The 18,686-nt window shown below is 33.5% G+C and overlaps 1 protein-coding gene across 10 annotated transcripts in view; it reads left to right on the top strand.

The window, feature by feature from the left end:
- Nucleotides 1-7,218: 7,218 nt before the first annotated feature.
- LOC128178642 (neuroglian-like) overlaps nt 7,219-18,686 on the top strand; it is a 31,068-nt gene continuing 19,600 nt past the window's right edge. For 2 of the 10 annotated variants that reach the window (XM_052845975.1, XM_052845956.1), the window contains exons 1-4: nt 7,219-7,322; nt 13,480-13,554; nt 15,404-15,481; nt 16,193-16,254. The gene's annotated coding sequence lies outside the window, so the exon portion shown is untranslated. Of the gene's footprint in view, nt 7,328-12,884; nt 12,902-12,996; nt 13,555-14,683; nt 15,234-15,403; nt 15,482-16,192; nt 16,255-18,686 lie in introns of those variants that run through there. The other 8 variants (XM_052845964.1, XM_052845888.1, XM_052845910.1 and 5 more) reach the window with 7 other exon arrangements.

Here is an 18,686-nt window from a genome sequence, read left to right as displayed (position 1 = left end):
ACTGTATTACATAATTGTAGTCTTTTGTTTTCTCAACCTGTATAATAACGGTAAATGTTATTATCTGTACGTGCACAAGTTCTCCTGTAAATACACTACCACCTCATGTTATACATATGGTATACTGATAAGCTGTAAAGCTCAAAGAAATAAAGAATTGAATTGAAAAGTAAATTTTGCCTAGCCACTTGCCCTCGGGCAAGTGTTTAAAAAATGTTTTTGTTAGCCCCTGATTTTTATTTCAAAGAACATTCAAAATGACACATACTATGAATTAAAATATCTGTCTATTGATTTATTAGGTAAAAATGTAGTTGTTATACTTAAATTAAATTGGCTGCTAATAAGATTCAGCATCCAATTTATCTCTTAACGTTACATGTACTAAGTACCCATTTATTGATGCAGCGTCCATGCATGCAAGTTTTGTGAAGTACCATGTAAGGAAAATTATGTGTATTTATTTCAAAAAATGTTGATGCTGTCTGCTCCTCTTAGTTGTTTTCCTATTATGATCCTTTATACTAAAATCTAACATAAGTAGTGATTCTAAAGTCTGTTCTTTTTTATCTATATTTTTTCCCTGTATGAAAATTTACCTGTTTGTCTGTACCTCTGACGATTTGTATGTATGTATTATATATATGTTCCTCTTGTACCAAATTATTTGGTTTGAGCGAATAAACTGAACTTGAACTTGAGGACGAGTAGTATCTTAAACCCAGCAGGAATCCATTTTTAATGATGATTTGTCTACACTTTATGATGACATTATCATTATATATTTTGCAATAATTTTCAGTTTCCAAGAATCAAAGTAGATTAAATAGGTTACTCACCCTGGCCAACTCACAGTCTCATTAGAAGAAATAAAAACCTCCACAAGAATGTGAAAGCAAAAACAATTTGTCAAACCAATGCTTGTGTGAGCAATCTACGACCAAAACAAAGCATGGCAACAATTAAAACACAGTTACTATGATACCATATATCTGATTATTTCGCAACGATATTTCACTTTTTTTTCAGAATAATATTACAGAATGAAATACTGTGTATATACGCACAAATTAATTGCTATTAGAATCTTTTTAAGTCATAAAAAATGACTGGTGCAACAATTCTTTTTTGTTGTTCCAAATATATGATATCATCAATTCATTTTATTAATTGTAAACAACGAAGTACATTCATAATCAAATTATGTTTACACATCTAGTTGTCACACAAATCTTCATTTTGAAGTTTTATTTCCCCACTGCAAGTTAATTTTCATCATGGATGCTCTCCAACCCTTGCGTTGACATCCTTTGGATGCAGTAGTTCATCGCTGGCCCCCTTTATGTTTGCCCTCCTCCAACTCTTTGTGTTGACATCCTTTGCATGCAGTAGCCCCTCATTGCCCCCCCCCCCCCCCTTCCCCCATAATGTTGCTCGCCTTCAACTCTTTGAATTATATCATTTGGAGGCAGTTGTCCAATGTTGGCCCCCCTTTATGTTGCCCTCCTCCAGCTCTTTGAGTTGCATCATTTGGATGCAGTAGTCCATCGTTGTTGTTGCCCCCCCCCCCCTTTATTTTGCCCCCCCCCCCCCTCCAACTCTTTGAGTTAACATTATTTGGACTCATTGTAAACATAAAAATCGAAAAAAATAATTTTTGACCAAAATCGTGACTATGCCCCTTTAAATGCAAATAAGGAATAATCTTCTATGGTAAATTATCTAAAATTGAAGAACTCTTGTCTGTCCATAAGAGATAGCCCTGTAATCACGCGATTAATTATAAGATTAGTATTTTGGTAGACTGTGAAAAGTACATTTATATACATGTACTACCGAACATGTACAAATATATTTTGAAGCATATATATAGTAGTTAGGGCAATATTATTAACTCAAGGTCTATACAATTCTGTTAAGCAATGAATTGAATTTTTACCTATGTCATACCACAAACAAGCATCGAACTCTAGATCTTAATGTGAATAATCAAAATTGATTATGTACACTTTGTATGTCTTACTGTATTTAATATTGTATATGATCACGTGTATAACCTATTTGTCTCTTGAAAAAAAGAACTTGAACTTGGACTTGAACTTAATTTGGGGCAGTTACTCTCAGTGATGACGTCACTCGAATAGGATCACTGGTTTTGTGAAACTTGTATACATCTAACCGCAAAATGTGGATCCACCCATTTTACTGAAATCATATGTGAGGCGGAAGCTCAGATCCAACTGCAACTTCTCTGGTCTTTCCGGGGCAGAGCTAGGAAAAACACGTTGATTTTTTTTCCTTTCCTGTCTGTCAGAGACTCCCGAGAATTCTTAAGTGTCTTGACGAATACAAAGTTCAATTTTTAATAGCCCGATTCAAATCCTGATATTTATAGGCCTATTTTTGCCGATATTTGATTAATTAGGCTTTTAAAAAGGTCCAATTGGAAAAACAAACTAAGATACATGTAGATATAACAATGTCTTTAATAACTAAAACAGAAGACAATTGCAATGTTTTCCCGATTCACCGGTACTTTAAAGCACGAAAGCCGGGCCCATAATTTGTATACAGTAGTATAAATATCGTTGATTATATTAATTTCAATTAGAATCTGGTTTAACACCCCATCCCCTCCATCTGGCGGACCTTATCGCCGCCCCAATATGAAATACATTCCGACGCCCCCGAATACGGGAACATTATTCCATATTCCCGTACATCGTCTCAAGCCACGGGTTTGTGTCCGTGGCTTGAGACGATGATTCCCGTACTAATTTCAAACAGACGATTTTTAAACAAATTAAATACATTGTTAATTTAATTACAATAGCTGCAGATAAGATGTGCTTCTCCAGTTAATTTAAAAACAAATTGAAAATAATACATACTAGTATATATCGATAATGATAAATGATAATGATAAAGAAAAAAAATAGCTTACTTTTTTCCTTCCTTTCATTCATTTATTCATTCATTCAATCTTTAATTCAACAGTTAATTACTAAATGCTCCGAGGAAAGCGCCCTTCAATTATTGGTCACGTGCATGGTCGGTGAAATTGACTGTGAGGCGAGTTAATATCAGTCAATGACAATTGTATTGTAATGTTTATTATCAAGAACCATACGATTCATAGGTTTGACATATCTACATAAATTATTAAATCACAATTTTAAATTAGTATGAGGGTGCACTTAGTAGTGTACTTAGCAGTGTTCATTGCAGTGTACATAATTATGTATTGCAACCACAAAACAGGAAAATGGAGAGTACAATGACAAAACAGGATAATGGCAGACACGGGATAATTTTTTTTACACGAATCTTCAAAATCCTAATCCGTGGGGGGAGGGGGGGGGGTTGAAATATATCTATAACTTTAATTTCACTCTTAGTTTCCCTATTTTCATTTCAATTTTTTACATACTCCCCAAAAAGGGGGGGGGCAACTCCATGATAATTCAATTGTTTATATGTAAATTGAAGAAAAATGGTTGCTGCGAGAAAAAGTGGGCACTGGGCACCCCCCCCCCCCCCCCCCCCCCCGATGTTACGTGCATTCTCAAAACAAAACAAAAGCAATATATTTTTATCGTAATTTTGAGCATCAATAAAGGCATTTGCTCAAATTACAGAACTCTTTGATATTCTTTGTTGAGAGTAATTGAATGAGCTAAAAGACAGAATGCTTTTCGTAATAGTCTTTTTTTTTTTTTACATACATCTTTCTTATTTCTTTATAAAATGGGCAGATTAGAATAAAATGAAACTCATATTCAATCTGTGATAGTGAACATAGTTTACAAACTCTACCATTTCTTTGGATTTTATAAAAATCTGCCACGCTCAGTCTCAAGTTGAGGAGGGGATAAACGATATTTACTTATACTTATAAATTGTACACATTAGATGGTTTATTTCCTAGCTACGGTAAAAGATTTAATTAAAGTTGATATTTGATTTCACAAGGCATATGAGAGCAGTATTTGATGCATATAATAACTATACGGTCTTGTAGATTTAACAGCTTTTCACAAATTAAAATATTCCTTTATATATAATCACTCTTTGGTGAATAATCAATGTATAATCAATGCTTTTGTCTTTTACTAAACATGGCCCGCGGGGAGGGGGGGGGGGTTGTATCTTAAAATTTGACATAATCATCATATTCTAACTTTCAAATATGTATATATTTTTTACACTGTCCGAAAAAATGAAGCCTGCAGTGCAGTGTTCAACATTTTTCTTTGCTATTTGCGTTTTTAAGAAAATGACGGTTTATACAAAGAAGCGGGGGCTCGGGGACGAGGCTGCTTGGCGCTTATAGTCATTGATCCGTTGGAAGTATAGGTATGCTGCACATGTACTTTGTGTCGGATTATTACCATTTTCATGAAACGTTCTTGAAAGTGATGCATGTGTTACCGTGCATGGAATGTGAAATGAGTTAAGTTTCGTGTATTGGGTTAACACTCCACTAGTTACCAGTAGTGCAAACTTTTGTTGACTGAAAGAAGATGGGTGGATAAGGCGTGTAAAATGCCCATACGCGGTCGGACAGGCTACTAAAAAATTAAAGTATCAACAAATCTTATGGTTTTTTTTAAAAATCATTTAAAACAATATATATTTAACGAATCATTGATTTGTAACCTGAAGGTATGTTCAATACTTGGAATATGTTGACTCAAACAGGCGTATACGTATCAAAACCTGCAAATATTGTCATTTTTTAGAACTTCAAGGCATTTTCTTTTATAGAGTGGGTCTGTGCTCCATATTTTTCTCATAGTCTAATTAAGGTCTAATGGAAAACAAACCGATTTCAATCAACAAAAACGTGGAGAGATGACCCACTATACATTAAAAATATCATTTTGTATCCCAACAACTGAACGTATTGAAAAAATAATACAAGTCCGGTAATTCGTGACCTTAATCACACATAATATTTAAAAAGCCGCCTTTGTTGTGTCTGAAATGGCTCAGTGGTTAGAGTACCTGGCATAAGCTAACCGTATATATCTAGGGTTTTATGTTACGGGTTCGATACCACCAAAATTTCCGACAATATTTTTTTTCTTATTTTTTGTTAAATATATTAAAAACTGACTATAGTTAGAAATTTTGCTTTTGCAAAGTTGTATCATAATATATTTGAATAGATTTAATTGGGGAAAAATAAATTTAAAATTGTATTTCACTACTAAACCGAATGGGCATTTCCGCCATCTTATTCCCCCATCTTCTCTCTTTTTTTTATATTACAAAGAAAAAACGGAACACAGACCCTCTCTATCTAAAATGCATTGAAGTTCTAAAATATGGCACTATTATTTGACGAATTTTGTATTGATAAAAATCATTACACTGACAAGTATTAAGCGTGCTAAAAACTTGTCGGTTGCAAATAACTAGTATACATGTACATCGCCAAAAACGGATTTGATGAAAGAAATATAAAAATTATTATTCATATTTGTACTTTTTAAAAACGAACTGTTGGCTATTTCTGAACTTTTGTCATATGTTTTAAACTTTATATATATATCATTTGTATAGCATTTTTACCAATGTGATTTGAAATCATATATAAAGTACTTCCTACTCAAGAAATTCCTACATCAAGATTTTCTGAAATACGGTTTTTAAAATTTCCCTCACAGGCGCCTGACGCTTTTTATAGATGTACATGTACATGTAGCCAAAATTTTATCTATTTTATAGCTTTTTATATACGTGATAGAGATATAATTCCCCTAGACTTTCTTTAAAAAAAATTAGAGAGAGAGAGAGAGAGAGAGAGAGAGAGAGAGAGAGAGAGAGAGAGAGAGAGAGAGAGAGAGAGGAGAGACACACTAATTATGGTAATGAAATTTATACGTGTATATGTCTTCTATGCCCCCTCATGATGGTATTCTATATTGTTCTTTATTCTTTATTGACCAAAGGAGCCATGTGGCTCATAGACATATGATACATACAATTCACAGGAGAATGGCGGGGGATTATATATATATATATATATATATATATATATATATATATATATATATATATATATATATATATATATATATATATATATATATATATATATCAGTATCAGGCACGTAGCATCAGGGGGGGGGGGGCAGGGGGGCCTGCCCCCCCCCCCCCGACTTTTTCTCGCAGCAAGAAATTTTTTAAAATTTACATATTAAAAAAGGAATTATCATGGAGTTGGCCCCCCCCCCCCCTTTTTTGGGAGTATGTAAAAAATTGATATGTAAATAAGGAAATGAGGAGTGAAATTGAAGTTATATAGTACGCAACCCCCCCCCCCCCCCCCCCGGATTAGGATTTTGGAAGATTTTGGGAAACTGAAAATTTTCCTTTTTTTTTTTTTTTTGCTTGTCAAGATTTTTTGGATGAGTCTGGCCCCCCCCCCCCCCACTTTCAAAAACGATGCTACGTGCCTGTATATATATATATATATATATATATATATATATATATATATATATATATATATATATATATATATATATATATATATATATATATATATATATTATGGTGTACAATTTTATTAATATATATGTAAATATACGTAAGGGATTGACATACTAAATTTTCTCTCAGCTTCGAAGCTTTCAATAAATATGAATAGATTTGAAGTTATAATAACTAAACAGCTGTATAGATTTGAAAAAAAAATATTGTGTATTCTATATTGCAGCACTTATGAAATTCAAAGCATAGTGAATTTAATATTATTAATTAATTAAAGAGTGCGCTTACTTTATTATCATAATTAAATTTAACTATCTTATACAGAGTTGGTATTCTGACACCCTCGCACAGGCAAAGAGGCATCAAAACATTTAAGCAAATTTAAAGAACAGGGGTTCGCATTTATTTTCAAAAAATATGTGACTTTAAATTATGTGTCAATGTCAATCAAATTAAAATTAGAAACTTCAATCCCAGTTTCAAAGGCAAATAGGAGTTACTCCTCTTGACCGCATTACATACATATGCTAACCGCTCTCGTCCCACATGAAATTTACTGACCATGTATAAACTACAAACCATGTAACTATATATATATATATATATATATATATATATATATATATATATATATATATATATATCATAACGTCATTCATTCATGATTATTATAGCCTAACAGTAACTTTAACCTATCAAAATGCATTTACATTTCGCGCGCTTTTTTTGGACCGGATATTGTCAAGAGTTTTTTCACCTGTGTTTGTTGTCGCGGTGAGCGTCCTCGGCCTTGATCACTTTCATGTTATCGACATAGAAAGGTAATGTGTTTCCTACTCCGATCATTTCAAACACACAGAAAGCAGTGCTTATTGGGCAATATAATATATGGATGACAGTTATAGATCATGTAGATATCAGTTATAGATATGTCTTTAATTTAGATTTTCATGTGTCTGGAGTGTATTACTGTATACACCTGAGTAAACTCGGGATAGCTTGTGCTGATAAGAGTTAATTTGTTGACAGTTTTGTTTGCAGTCTATGGAAGGATTTGCGTATATCGCGAATAATGTACGTGTATTGATTTTATGGCGTGTTCCACAAATTTGGGCGCAAAATCGAGGAAAATTTGCAAATTATGTGATGTTTCACCAAAGGCATACATCATACCTGAATCACATGTATTGCACTGTGTTATATGCCTGAATTATCAAAAATCTTAGTGCCCTCTTCCCCCCCCCCCCCCCAAATTTTGAAAATTGAACATTTCCAGGTACATTTTTGAGTGCAAGTCAAAGAAGGACACGTGATTAAATTTCCGAGGGTAAGTTGAAGAGGAAAGTTTATAAATCGTGAAATGAATTGTTAAGAATGGAATTTTGATGCTGTATTATCTCTGTTTAATGAGGGTAACAAGTTTAATATATTTGTAAAAATAAATACCAAGTATTAATGCCATTATTTATAACTGTTTATAAATAGTTCAATTAAATTCATGCTTAGACTGTCCAAAATAAAAGTTACCATTAACACAGAAACATCTAACTTCTCACACATATAGGTAATTTGTAGGTTAATAAGACAATTTTAAAGGGTGTGGTTTGATTTGGGAGTTAAAATAAAAAGATTCCCATTAAATTTGGAAACCGTTATTTTAATGTTAAACTAAAAAATGCCAAAAAAGGGCAAAAAACATCACGTTGTGATTGTAAGTGATTGTACATGTAATAGCATTTCTGAGCAAAATCTAACTGAATTAGAACCAAAGAGCTTGGACTTTGGGTAGTTGTGGCAATCAGCAATGTGACGTAGGCCTGTCTATTTCATTGCTGGCTACTCAGTCATGGCTCTTTGAAATCAACAAGATTTGTCTGGCTTTTGACAGAAGAATACACAATCTGTGTATGTTTCACTTGAAAACAGCGTCATTTTAACTTGTTTTGATGCAAGAAATAGATAGTTACATCATACTGAAAGTCCAAGGCCTTGTTAAAATGGTTCTAATTCAAAAATCAAAACAAGGCAAGTAATTTTAAATCTTATAACACTTTTTGGAATGGAGTACAATTTACAACAGTGAATTTCATTATCTACCAGACATCTTTCACTTCAATCAAATCACTTAATCATCCAGAAAAAAAGCTGTTATTTTTGTATTATTTTGTGGTGACAGATTTAGCTGGAAAAAAAAGAGGGTAGTCCAATGTGGTGGGTAATTTGGATTTAATAGATGTCCTTGTACCTATAAATAGCTCCAACGTTTGGTAATCTGTGAATCTGAACTCCATCAGTGTCTATAGCCAACTCGTTGATTTAATGTCCAATTTCAAGTTACGTTAATTATACAGTATCAATGTCTAGAACAAGTTGATTAATATAACAGAAGTGTCGGAAATGCAGTCCTGATCTAGATGCTTTATTTCTCTAGACATGAGAGAGGGAGATGTCCCTGAGAAAGTTAATTATCATCACTAGATTTGAGTTGGTTAACTCCCACAGACTTTGCAGTGATAATTTCTTGAACTGGTCAAGCATTATTAACCCTCCTCCCTATCCCAAACTCATTAGTGTCTTATCTGTGCCAATCATAATTAGATGCCAAACATTTCAGTCATGGGGCTGTCACATCAGGTGTGGCCAGAAACAGATAGGAGAAATTGGTGTTGACGTTATCAACATGTTGTTATTTTGTTTCTTTTAATTGAACAGCATGTGGTTTATATTGCTGCAAAGTCATTATATATAAACTGTTGACAATATGTAAAATATATATTGTAGTGGGAAAGTCCCTTTCCCAGTAGCGCTGCCACCAGCTGATTATCTCCCATCAGCAAGGAAACTTAATTAAATGACCAATAGTAAAACATAACTTAAACTGACCTAATTAGCTCTAATACTTTTACTGGCCGACCCTGACGCTGACCAGGACTCTGACTCTTGAACTGAAGTCCAAAGACTTATTGTAATGAGACACAAATTCAGAAAGTTAACAAATTTATTCATTTGAAGGTTGAGATCACAATTAAAGGGGAACTATTTGGGATAATTCACCAAAGACAATACTTCAAGTTTTAAATTAAATGAATAAAGAACTGAAATTATATGGGGTTATCACCCATTAAATTCAGTGAGTAATAAAGTTAAACTTATGCAATGAATTTTCAGGGAAAAATCACCCTTAAAATTCTAGAGCTCTCAGAGAAAAAATCACTCTTGAGATGTTCCCTATGCTTCAATTTAACACTACTTAGAATTACTAACTGCCGAAATTACTTGAGACAATCATCAAGTTCAAATTTCAACAAACACTATTCGAACTATAATTTATCATTGTCATCCAAAATCATCCCGAAAATGTAGCACCGTTTTAGAAATATACGGTAAACCTTTAAAAAAAAAATCCAGATTTCCCAACAAAGTTAACTTAATAAAATAAAATAGAATCTGCCAAATCTACGTGTAACTTACTTTAAAAAACTAAACTGATCAAATTCTCAAAATTTAGCTAAATAAATTACTAGAATCCCTTTCACTTATCAAACGTAAATAAAAAAAACCTTTTAGACACGAAAATCAATAAAACTCCATTTCAAAAATAAAGATGCAGCCTAAACAATAATAAAATAAAAACAACGACTTACATCGTCTCCAGAATGAGAGAAAACCCAAAGAGAGCGAGTTACAGAATTTTCTGGCTTTTATATCAGCAAAAACAGAATTCCATACATCGCACGAATGAATGAAACATAGAATTACACAGAAAAACACGGAGTTTGTATAAATCACGTAATATCAGTAGAAATAATTACAGAAAATCTACATACAGAGTTATATTATAAAAAATTCTCGTCGATTATCGTCTAAAAAATAACAAAACAACACATAACATTATCATGTAAAATATTAGTTATGTTCCCAAAAATCTCCTATACAATTTCGAACTATTTTTACAAAGACTTTATATTTCCCGCATAAACAGAGAAATTGATTAAACACACATTTGGAACACTTCATAATTCTTCATACAAAGTACATGTAAGGTAAACTTCGTATACACAGGAAGTGCAAAAACAAAAGTACACATGTAGGAATGTAACACATGTCAAAATGATTGTACGATACGAAAGTGAGTTATTAAGGTTCATTATCAATCTATACCGTTATAAGTACAAATATTCCTCTCCATATGTACATTTGTGATACATCTGCAACATTAAAGGATATGCTAAAAGTAAAATAACAAAGGAGAGGGGGATCAAATCACTACAATTTTATAAAGTACATGGCTTACGTATAATAATAATTATAATGGAAATCAACAGTTTGTGACATGGGCATATTTCAACATGCATCAATTAGCATCAAACATGTTGGTTCAGATTTTTTTTTTTTTTTTTCGATGGCATGACAATTGCTGTATGATATATTACTCACTGTTTGCCATAGATTGTAGAGATATACTAGCTGTTATTGCGTTGTTTTTTTTTATTTGGTTATATTTGCTTTTTGTTTTTAGCTCACCTGAACCAAGGTTCAGTAAGCTTTTCTGATCACTTGTTGTCCGTTGTCAGTCTGTCTGGAAACTTTTCACATCTTTAACTTCTTCTATAAAGCCACTGGGCCAAATTTAACCAAACTTGGTACAAAGCATCCTTATGGTAAGAGGACTCAAAATTGTTAAAATAAAGGGTGTAACCCTTTTTAAAAAGGAGATAATTGCAAAACAGTGAGTATACTAGGGCTAGTATACCTATGACTTCAACTTCACAATATTTCATTCTTTTTAAGGTAAATTTAGAAACAATTATGTTTGCTGCAAGAAAAGGGGGGGGCGGAACCATCCTTGATGCTATGTGCCTAATGGTTAGGTCAAACTTTGCAAATAAAGTGGGGGGGGGGGGGGGTGGGGGGGGGGGGGCGCTAAGCCTCTCTAACCCCCCGGTTCCAACACCTATGATTTACATTTAAGCTTGTATATATAGTGAAGATTCTAAATTGTTACCATCGCACCAAAACTGGAGCCCCAGGTGGGGTTCAAATTTTAACACCAAATTAAGTAGGAAAAAAGGTCTAAAAATCTTTATCTCAAGTGGCATTGCACCAGGAATGCCAATGTTTACATTAAAGCTAGTATGTATAGTGAAGATTCTATATTTTAAAAATCATGACCCTTGGACCAAAACTGGGGCCCCAGGCGGTGTTCAAAGTTTAACACAGAAATACGTAGGAAAAATGTTTAAAAATCTTCTTCTCAAGATCCACTGTAAACTGGGGCCTTCAAAGTTTAACATAGAAATATGTAGGAAAAATGTTTAAAAATCTTCTTCTCGAGAACCACTTTACCAGGAATACCAATATTTACCCCAAAGCTAGTATATTTAATGAAAATATGTTGGCCCCCTGACAAAAATGGGGTCCGAGGTGGGGTTCAAAGTTTAAAATATACAGAAAATATGTTCAAAATCTTCTTCTCAAGAACTACAACGCTTCAATTTGTGAGATTTATATGCCAAGTAAAAAATGTAGATTCTAAATCAATAAAGCTCAGGCCACCAGACTAATACTGGGGCCCAAGAGGGGTTCAAAGTTTAACAAAGAAAATGTATATTATGGAAAATGTTTAAAAATTTTCTTTTTGAGAACTACAAAGCTACAGTTTGTGAGATTACTATGCAAGCATCCTAAGATAGTGTAGATTTGAAATTGTTAAACCCAACCATAATCCATGAACCAATACGGGGGCCCCAAAAAGGGGTTCCAAGTTTAAAATAGAAATAGCATTCTGAAATAGAATGTTACAAGGAACTGTTGTTCAGGTGAGCGATGTGGCCCATGGGCCTTTTGTTTTACTGGTAATAATGTAATGAGAAACATTAATTCATCTTCACAGACATCCATCACAAGAACTGGCAGTTAACAAAAGCTATGAGTTTAGTTTATTAGACAGTGATGAACCTTTATGTATTAACGAGTATTACCGGTAATATTTTGTCTTGCACTCAGTGAAATAATCTTCTCTAAATATATTTGGTTTCTAAAAAAAATTATATGCAAATAAAACTCATCATGTATTCTCTTTTGAGAAGTGGACAGGTATAGCCTACATGTAGGCTATGCCTGTCCACTTCTCAAAAGAGAATACTCATCATGTATTTGGATAAGATAGATTTAATTGTAATTTATATTTACTCCTTATATCCAATCCATTGACCATTGTCTCAAAACCATTTGAATTGTTCATGAGGTTCATGTTAATAATTTGAATAACATTTTTTTCTTTGCTTCACAAATTCACTTCTGTTTATGAAATTTTTTGCTGGACAGTTGACAGGAGAATAGTGCATCCTCAAAAAGTTCAATTTTCAACAATTAATTCATGGCAACAGGAAAATATTGTGTAGGTACACCTTCAATACTCTTGAGAGATCAGTGCAGAGAGGGAAAAAAATACTAGTATTTGTAATTAAGAAGTGTGTTACCTTTTTCCAAAATAATTTAAATACTGCAATTTAAAACAGATGGATAAGATTGATCAATAAAAATGAGAGTTGCTGGTCCGTGGCACATCCAGCAGACACTGTGTCGACTCCTTGAAACTTTTTGAGAAAAATTTATAATTAACACCCACCACACAGTGAGCATGAAACCAGATGCAGCTGTCATAATGTTTATTTTTCATCCATCAATGCAGCTGCGAGATGGATATAGGGCAATTAAGCGAATGAGAGTTGCTTGATTTGCATGCATTGTGAAAGAGTAGCCTCCCTTGAATCAGATCTATTGAAGGCCTAACAGTTAGTGTATGATAGTCGGTCTCTTGTGTTCATGTGATAGATTATTGATTGGATTGTGCGCCTGTGTGCTTTCATGCAAAGCCATTTTGGAAGTAAACAAGTGTTTAAAACAACAAGATGCTGCTGTATCGATTAATTGTGATGGGTGTTGTGTAATCCAAGCTTTATAATTTTGTTACAGTGAAAGTCTCGGAATATTGAATACCCCGAAGCCTTCCTTAGTGAGGGTATCAATGAGAAATGCCAAGGGATTCATGTAGGTATCTTGGGTTTCTTTTTCTTTTTTTTGGTCATCATTGAATTTAAACATATTTTTTTCCAAAACGATAGAAGTTGGAATTCTCTAAATAAGTGAAATGTATACATAGTATACATCTATCTAATAATTGAACTGAAGGTTAATAATCTTGCATGCATTTCTTGAAATAATTATTCTTCTGTTCATATGTGGTTTATAAGTGACTGTCATGTTGTCAATATATCTTGCATTGAAAAAAAAAAAAAATCAATTTTGTATACTGTAATACGTGACTACTCTCTGTCTCAGTCCATATCTTGCATATTATGAAAAGTTAACATGGGCTAGCATAAAAAAAATTGTTGAAATTAAGGAAAAACCAAGAGAAAATCTTGTTGAGTGTCTTAGTGACACTATACGAGGTATAACATAACGTGGATATATCGTGTGTGGCCTCCATTACTGAAGTCATTTGTCCTCGGTGTTAGGTTAGGTGCCTGGGGTGTGACAGAGGAGACCTGAAGGTCTATTACAACACGGCCGACTTCATTACATTGCTCATTGATTAAACTCTAATCCAATTTGGTTGTTGACACCAGAGATCCCTCCCCAGGTGCTATATTGATTCCTCCAATCTTTTTCTATTGTGTTGTGTTGATGTATTTTGATACTCTTCAGTAAAGATTTCGTTCTACTTGTGTATCACACATTTTCCAATTTTTCTACCTCCACCCATCTCTTTAAGCAACATTTAATTCATTTATGTGATATGATTTATGAAGTGTAAGTTTAAAAATGTAATGGGGATTAATTTTTTATTTTAATGTTGTCCCAATCCCTTTGCAAGATTAAATTTGAAAATTATTTAATCATTAGGCCCCCCCCCCCCACTTTGCGGGCACCCTGTGGTGATCAATCTGTGCATCTGTCTTTCCATCCTTCTGTCTGTCTGTCCTTCGGAGATTGCTTGTTAGGTGCATAGCCTCTCCCCTTGACCCAATCTGGTTCATACCTCACCCACAGAGTGCCTTTGGGTAAAGGGTGTGCAGTGACCTTGAGCCATGTATCTAGGTCTACGGTTGAGGTCATAGCAAAATTACATACAAATATCTTTTAGCATATTTTTAATCACCACTTCTGTTGCTTATATTCATGAGCCAGAAAACAAATGATCAATAGCAAAAAATTATGGTAATGTGAATATATAACTTCAAAGATCAACAGTAATATGCTAAAATTAACATGTTATGGAGACTTCACTTGTGGCATTACTATGAACCATCTTGATTTTATTATAATATTCATTTATTCATCAAATGGACTATAACTATAGTACTGAGGGTATAAAGAGTTTTCACAGATGCATAATAAATCAAAAGCCACCCCCTCCCCATATATGCAATCTCATTTCATTATATCATGCCAGATAAACAATTTCCCTGTACGTAATCATACTCCAACAAGCAATTTTCACGTTCATTGATTTTTTGGCAGAAAATCTGTTGTTAAATAATGTAATGAAATCTGGAATATCATTGTTTGAATGCCCTGTGCAGTGGCCCATTCGGATTGAAAAGCACAGCATCCAGAGCAAAAATGTCCCCAAAACCCAGTGCACAGCAATGGCTCAAGTCCCTTGATGGTACTTACTCCTCGCTCAGTTAATTCTTTTTTCTGTGAATTATTCCCAGTGAAATGTGAGTGTTCCTGCGTTGACTCTTAAGAAGATTGTTAGGACGTTGTTTCATTATGTGGGGGTTATCCCTTGCCAGTCTTTAACATTTTTGGTTGAATGGACTGTTACACATGAGGGGGAGACTTCGTTTGAATTAATTTTGGCTTATTTTTGTTATTTTTAATGTTGTAGATTATATGGAGATTTGATGCGTGCAAAGAAATGATGTCCATTTACATCCATATGGTAAAAGTCACATGTTGAATATGGGTGAGTGAACATTCATCTATAGATTTATTGACATTAGAAGTAAGATACACATACGTATAGTTTGAAATAATAATATTTTTTTCCTCAGTCTTTCCTCTCCTTTATGCTCCCTACAGCTTCAAAATGTTAGGACAAAGCTTACACCACTTTTTAATGTTGTATATGATATTGCTGAATTAATTCCAGTGTGTATAATAATTATATTATAGCTTCTGTTAACAACTCTTATCCATGCTGAAACACCCAATTTTCTTAAATTGATATGCCTAATTGTTTGCAGCCATGCATTTTGGTAGAATTTGTTTTTGTAGCTGCATGTTCTTTAATTACCCACAGCAGGTTAATCCACATCCAGCAAGTGTTCTTTAATTAGCAGGTTAACCACATCCAGCATATATTTAACAAGTTGACTGTGAAATAAACTTCTGAAGAATGCAGCAAAAACTATAAACTAGCTTATTATTATTATGGTGGTTTTTTTTAAAGAAAAGAATGTAATTTGGGATTGGAACTTTCTTTGTGATGCTGGATTCAATTTATTTATAATTTCTTTTATTCAACATTTCAGCGAGACATTTCATTTTGTGTTCAGACTGACAGAATTAGGGAAATGTTAGCACTGTTATGTGGACATCTTACTAATAGTGTGTGGGCACACGTACGTTGTTTGCTCTTGGGTTTTGATTGATCTTGTTTTTTTCTTTTTTTCAGGAGACATTTTGAAGTCTCAGGTTGGAATGAGTGGGCATCTGTAACTGACTGTATTAGTGCAGGTAGGCCGATTGTCAGGCGGGTGCACAGTAAATGCCTTAAACTCGCATAACCAGAAATAAGGTTTATTTGCATTTATCATCTATCATGCATGCGTCACTGGGGTTCATATATAGAATTTCATTGTGTAAGATATGGGACATGATATATTTGTGTTTATACTGCATGTTGACCTGCCAGGAAATTACATGCTAAATAATACGGTATATGATAAACTGAATATCTCATTAGAATTTTTTTTTATTACACAACTTTATCTAGGTCCTATAAACAATCTTTTTAGCAGTTTTACCTTGTCCCTTTGTGTCGTGTAAACAAATGTCATAAATATAGAATCGTCAAATGAAGAAAAACTTGATCATTTCATGCTTAAGTGAGTATCTGCAAATAAGGGTTAAACCTCTTAGTAATATGATGTGAAAAATATGGCTCGCATGGTTTTTTTTTATGATGTAAAATGTGTGTTGGGTAAACTCTGTTAAATATTAATGATCCTAGACAGTGTAAAACGTTGAAATATACCGGTAACCTATCTGCGAGGCTCCAATTTCAGGGTAGGGGTTGTGTTTCTTCAAAGTAGAATGATTTTTTTCAATCAGAATTTTTTTTTAACCGGGGTTTTCAACGGAAAAATTCAGTTATTAAAATGGTGAAAATGGCGGGCGGGCACGTGCCAAAAGGGTACCCTCATTGTACGGATAAATCCTCCTACAGTTTTCAAGATAGGAAGTTGTTCTTTTGCAGATCAATTGTACATATATCAGAGGTGTGCATATTGCTAGGATTTTGATTTCCGATTAATTATGAAAAAAATACCAGCTTTTGAATTTAGTCATTTTTTGGCAAAATATTGCATATAGGGTACTCCATTTCACTGGATACCGGTTGACATGGATTATGGATACAGGTTGACATGGATGATGGATACAGTTCACATAAAAGAAAACCTGGTTTGCTGTCACATTGACAGCTTTTCACTTGTTTAAGTAATAATGTTTCTTAGGAAAATATGATAATGCCTTTATAAGATTATTTGTAAATCATGAGTGTAAATGTATGGTTGAGTACAAAGAAATTGCATTTGACATAGATATTAATGGAAACTGACAGCGATAAGAATTGATGTGTACAAGGGTAAACCACTAAATGAGTTACCTGTATATGAATGATAAGAATGATTCCTAATACCTTAAAGAAAACAGTTGCAGTGGCATGATTAAAGTTTGGGTACTGGTCTTTGTCTCATTGCCTGATGCTGTATGAGGATTCAATAAGATAAGAGAGAATATACCACTTCAAACTGTTTTGATCTTCTCTTACATAAATATGACACAGATGTGATCTTGTTGAAATTACAAATCACATTAATACATGTATGGATCATTTTTGGAAGTTATATAGTACACATTCCTTCCTCCTATCATCAAAGCATTCCTCTCGCTGGCTAGTGCAAGGAATGTTGCATGTAGTCATTACACAACCGACAACTCTTCATTATTTATACATGCTTATTGATACATGTAGTATGATGGTGTTGTACAGTCAAGCTGTCAGGTATACAGGGATTATACATCTTATATTGTTCAGAGTGGAAGGATTTATGGTTCTTTAACCAATCAACACCAAAGAGATTGTGTATTGACTTCAATCCTATTGTCTGCGGGTGACCATCATGGTAGATTTTGATGTAAATTCTATGAATAGATATGAATTAATAATGGTATTGACTGGAATGACCAATATTGCCCATGCAGGTATTTTAGACTCATTCATGTTTTAAACATAGTAACAATTAGATTTCACGTGTTCATATCAGTTACAAATTTCTGTATTCAGTTATCATTGATAGGACTTGTACGTGTTACATACAATATAAGATAGGCTTATTTAAAAATTGAAATTTTAAAAATTAAATGTCATCAATGCATCGATAAGCAGTTCTAAGAATGAGCTGTCAAAAAGACACTAAACTCATCTGATGCAAAATGTGAGTTAGTTCTTCCTGAATGTCTAACAAATTTGAAATGACAGTTTTGAAGTGTTTTTTTTTATCTGCAAGTAATAAATTGTCATATTTGAAAATCAGAGGCTTTTGTCCCAGTTCTAGAACTCATTATGCAGAATTTGTTGATGAATTGCTCCATCTTCAATTTAAGATAATTCAGTAATAGTAGCTTATTAATGAAGTGCATCCATCATTCATCAGTGATCAATATGAAAGTCAGGAACGCTGGTTGGATGGTGCCTAATTTCTGGCATTGTCTTTGTGTCTTTGTATGACAGCTGCCTGATGGTGGGACCAAGCCATCATACTCTGGATGAAACAGCTGTTGATTACATATCATTGCTAGCATTATGTTGCAACAATTTGATGAAAGGGGAAAAATATCGACATTTTACAATTAAACTGCACCTAATGAATTATTCAGGGTTT

Source organism: Crassostrea angulata, chromosome 1, assembly GCF_025612915.1.
Source record: "Crassostrea angulata isolate pt1a10 chromosome 1, ASM2561291v2, whole genome shotgun sequence".
In the NCBI taxonomy this organism is placed as follows: Eukaryota; Metazoa; Mollusca; class Bivalvia; order Ostreida; family Ostreidae; genus Magallana; species Magallana angulata.
This window is presented reverse-complemented; position numbering and strand designations above follow the sequence as displayed.